Here is a 5,000-nt window from a genome sequence, read left to right as displayed (position 1 = left end):
CAAGATATTAATATAGCTAGTTCTAAATAGCCAAGATGTTAATAATGCTAGTTCTAAATAGCCAAGATACTGACAACACTTGCTTTTAAAGATGACAAATTTTAACATTCGTGATATCAATATAGTTAGTGATCAATATTTAAGATACTGATGTACATATATAGTCAAGATGTTAATATTACTAGTTCTTAAAAGTGTTCAATGAAGCAAATGATCAATAGCCAAGACATTAATACAGCTAGTTCTCAATTGGGCAAGATGTTAATGTAACTTAACAAGGAGTTAAGAGTGCCATTTGTAAATAGCCAAGATGTTAATATGGCTTATTCTCAATGGTCGGAATGTTAGTGTTGGTATCTTAATATACAAGATGTTAATACAGCTAGTTATGAATAGTCAAGACGTTAATATGGCTAGATAGTTATAAATAGTCAAGACGTTAATATGGCTAGCTAGTTATAAATAGTCAAGACGTTAATATGGCTAGCTTTCAATATAGTCAAAATGTGAATTTTGCTGATCCTCGAAAATCAAAATGTTAATACTGCTTGTTCTGAATTGCCAGAATGTTAATATTGCTATTTCTCAGTCGCACCTCTTTTTTTGAAATCCCTAGTTGTTATCAATCGACATGTTAATAATATCGGTTGTTAATTGTCAACTGAATTGAACTGCTAATTCTCAAAGGTCAAGATGTAGCTGTTGCTATTTCTTAACAGACAAAGTGTTGATAATAGCAGATCTACATAGCCAAGACCTTAACAATTCAAGTTGGAAAATAGTCAAGATGTTAAACTGTTTGTTTTCAATAGTCAAGATGTTAAATACGGCTAGCTTTCAATAGTCAAGATGCTAAATATCATTAGCTTTAAATAGTAAAGATGTTAAATACTGCTAGCTTTAACAAGTAAAGATATTAAACGCTGCTCGCTTTCAACAGTCGAAATGTTGAATTATGCTAGCTTTCAACAGTCGAGATGTTAAATACTGCTAGCTTTAAATAGTCAGGATGTTAGATACTGTTGCTTTCAATAGTCGAGATGTTAAATGCTGCTAGCTTTAAATAGTCAGGATGTTAGATACTGTTGCTTTCAATAGTCGAGATGTTAAATACTGCTAGCTTTAAATAGTCAAGATGTTAGATACTGTTGCTTTCAATAGTCGAGATGTTAAATACTGCTAGCTTCCCATAGTCGAGATCTGAATATTGCTAATTGTTATAGTCGCCAGTTAGAATGCTGGAGGCCACAATCTATATTGATCGTAATATATCCCGGTCTATATTCCTATCCTCCTTGGAGCAAAATAGTGGAAACATACGTGAGTTCTGGCGCTCTGAAGACAACCATAAGGAGGAAAGTCATGCTCATTTTGCGTGCCGTACAAGTCTTAATGACATGAATGCTCACACTTATGATACTTCATTACACTTCGAACACTTATAATGCAAAGAGGGCGCTATTATAACATTATTTTACCCCCTTCATGATAGCTACAATTATCAGTGCTATTCACGGTCCGCCTGGGGGTCGAACCTACAAAGGTTCGAATCCTGGTCGCGGCAGTCGGCCCACAGTCCACCCAGCTGTTCATCCTTCCCTACAGGGCTGGTCGATGAATTGCGTACCTAGCTTCGGTTAGGGTGTACATAAATGAATAAACAAATAAATAAATAAAAATTCCGGCTACAGAAATACGACTACTACTACTACTACTACTTCTACTTTAGTAGTTACGATGATATCTTTCAATCTATTTACTACACCTACGCCACACACATGATGGCGTGACCTTTGACCTCACCTTTAAGAGTCTGCCCTTTTGAAAGGGTCAAATCTAATCTATTGACCCCATAATTTTTCGAACTGGTATTAAGAACATTTCGTTTTCTTTATTACAAAACTGAAATTCTCAGAGATAGATATGGATGGTATTAATAACATATCTTTCTTTTTATTACAAAACTGAAAGTCTGAGGGATAGAGAGATATGGATTCGAAATCCACACATATGTGCAGGAGATATGTGCCATTAACATATCTATATTTCGTAATGAACCACACCAGAATGTGTGTGTTTGTGGGAACGGGACCATATCCTGTACGAGAGTCGAAATATATGGTTAATGACTGAGAGAGGTTTGGACGACCGTTAGATTCTCATTAATCATTCTAATTGTAATTAATTATTCTAATTGTAATTAGGCTAATTAGAGGGAAATTTTCTTATCGCATATAACTGGTGAGATGTTTTCTCGAATTAATGGTTTGTTGTGGTGTGAAATGGGTGACGAGAAGCCCTTGGATTTCTCAAGCACGACGGTACGACCCTTGAGCACGACGGTACGACCCTTGAGCACGACGGTAAGACCCTTGAGCACGACGGTACGACCCTTGAGCACGACGGTACGACCCTTGAGCACGACGGTAAGACCCTTGAGCACGACGGTACGACCCTTGAGCACGACGGTAAGACCCTTGAGCACGACTTGTATGGCCCCTGAGCACGACGGGTGTAGCCCATGGCCACGATCATACGACCCTTGCGACGGTGCGAAATCGGAGTGCGACGGTACGACCCCTTTAGCACGATAGTACGATCGTTATGCAAAACACTACGACCCCTGACTCCAATGGTACACGATGCGAATGAATGACCTGGCATCTGACCCCTACCTCTTGAGAGGCTAAATGGCCAAGACATCTTATCCAATGGTCGTACCTTCGTGCACAAGGGTCGTACCCTCGTGCTCAATGGTCGTACCTTCGTGCACAAGGGTCGTACCTTCGTGCTCAAGGGTCGTACTCTTGTGCTCAAGGGTCGTACCCTCGTGCTCAAGGGTCGTAACTTCGTGCTCAAGGGTCGTACCCTCGTGTTGTTCAAAGGTCGTACCCTCGTGCTCAAGAGTCGTATCCTCGTGCTCAAGGATCGTACCCTTGTGCTCAAGGGTCGTGCCTTCGTGCTCACGGGTCGTGCCCTCGTGCACAAGGGTCGTACCTTCGTGCTCAAGGGTCGTACCTTCGTGCACAAGGGTCGTACTCTCGTGCTCAATGTTCGTACCTTCGTGCTCAAGGGTCGTATCCTCGTGCTCAAGGGTCGTACCCTCGTGCTCAAGGGTCGTACCTTCGTACACAAGGGTCGTACCTTCGTGCTCAAGGGTCGTGTCCTCGTGCTCAAGGGTCGTAGCGTCGTACCCTCGTGCTCAAGGGTCGTACCTTCGTGCTCAAGGGCCATACCCTCGTTCTCAAGGGTCGTACCCTCGTGCTCAAGGGTCGTACTGTCATCCCTGAGCATCGTACCGTCCTTCATCAAAGGTTTCGAAGCATCGAACCTTCCCCATCCCCCTTTTTCGAAGCTTCTGAACCACCAACAAGAAAAATAACACAGCACAACAAAACACCAACCCACAATCCTATCTATCCTGAATCCTACCCATCTATCCCTCGCCATCTGCTTATCTATCCACCGCGTTAAGCCAGGGGTCCAGCAGGTACGGAACTCCTCACGGAAGGCATGAGAATTACGTCTTATCAACACACTACGAAGCAGTGGCTTCGAGAGAAGACGTCCTTCTTCTCATCCTATGAGGATGGAGTGTTTACGTTGCATCCTACGACCTCGCAAGGCCACGGGCAGGATGTGTGTGTGTGTGTATATCCTGCAAGGCCCAGATCCCCACGGTCTAGGGACTTAATTTCCCGCATTATAACCTTGGGGTGTTTAGCATTCTTTTGACCTGGTTTATGGCACAAGTTAAAGAGTTTTCACGTTTTCTTTTCGATACTTTAGCTGGTTTCAAGGTTCTTGGTGAGCGTGTGTATATATATATATATATATATATATATATATATATATATATATATATATATATATATATATATATATATATATATATATATTATCAACATTATTACTATCATTATCATAATATGTTATGGAATATTGGTGCTTAAGAGCATTACTTACGTGACCCAGGTTAAAGAGAGCATTATAATTCCTCAATCACATGGGAAATTGAGCTCTATAGGCAGCTTAAAAACAAGTATTGAATGAGCTGATATATATAAAAGAGTGACTCAAAGTCATCTATCTCTCTATCGTCTCGTTCAAAACAAAATATCTATTTCTTAAGCGGAAATTTTTACATAATGTTCCCATTTTCTATCCAGCCAGGCAGCCTAGCTGATTTAAGGTGTCACTCACCTAATCCCCCAACTGTCATGCATCTGGGGTAACGTCGTACGCGGAGTGGGGGAAGGGGAAAACCCACCCACCATCCACCCCCCTTCCTTGTACTCCCAGGGACGTCCCTAGTCCTCCTTGTTTTCTAATACCTGACGCAGAACTGACTTTAATCCTTTGGGTCTCATGGTATGACATGGCCCACGCGCTGGGCTCACATGACTTTTCAAACACGTCTACTCGACTCTTTTGTCTCTCTCTCCTCTTGTCCTCCTTCCTCTTCTTCTCCCTCCTCCTCCTTCTTCCTCCTTCCTCTTCGTCCTCCTCCTTCCTCTTCTTCCTCCTCCTCCTTCCGCTGACATTACCACACGATCGAAACCCCTCCTCCACCACTACCACTAGGGCAAGGCGCGTAATGCCTTTCAGAGAGTGTTTATTCTAAGAAAGGGAAGGGTTCGAATCCCTTTACCGCGCGTCTGGGCCATTTTAAAGGATCATATCCATCTATTTTTCCTTGTATACTTGCATGTGTTTTTAAGGTCTGTTGTTCTACCGTCTTATGGCTGGAAGGGCTCAAAAATCTGTCTACTGCTGAAATCCATTTTCCATTTCTCCATACTCCTTACGAGACTTTGTGATAGTGGGAGACATTACAGACATATGTCTAGGTGGGAAGGGGTTTATCTAGCCAGAGAAAAAAAAAGGTATTATGTCTTTACTGGAGGGATATGTTTGAAAACTAAAAAGGGGTGGGGTTGGTAAAATGGGTCCAAGCAATGGAAAATTGCATGCGAACGACGAGAAATGCCTGTAAACGC

The 5,000-nt window shown here is 42.0% G+C and overlaps 1 protein-coding gene across 1 annotated transcript in view; it reads left to right on the top strand.

Moving 5' to 3' along the window:
* Window positions 1–5,000, top strand: part of LOC139751834 (uncharacterized) — a 34,728-nt gene that overhangs the window by 1,691 nt on the left and 28,037 nt on the right. The window lies entirely within an intron of this gene.

Source organism: Panulirus ornatus, chromosome 12 (assembly GCF_036320965.1).
Source record: "Panulirus ornatus isolate Po-2019 chromosome 12, ASM3632096v1, whole genome shotgun sequence".
Taxonomy (NCBI): domain Eukaryota; kingdom Metazoa; phylum Arthropoda; class Malacostraca; order Decapoda; family Palinuridae; genus Panulirus; species Panulirus ornatus.
The sequence above is the reverse complement of the archived record's forward strand: the minus strand, read 5'-3'. Positions and strand labels throughout refer to the sequence as shown.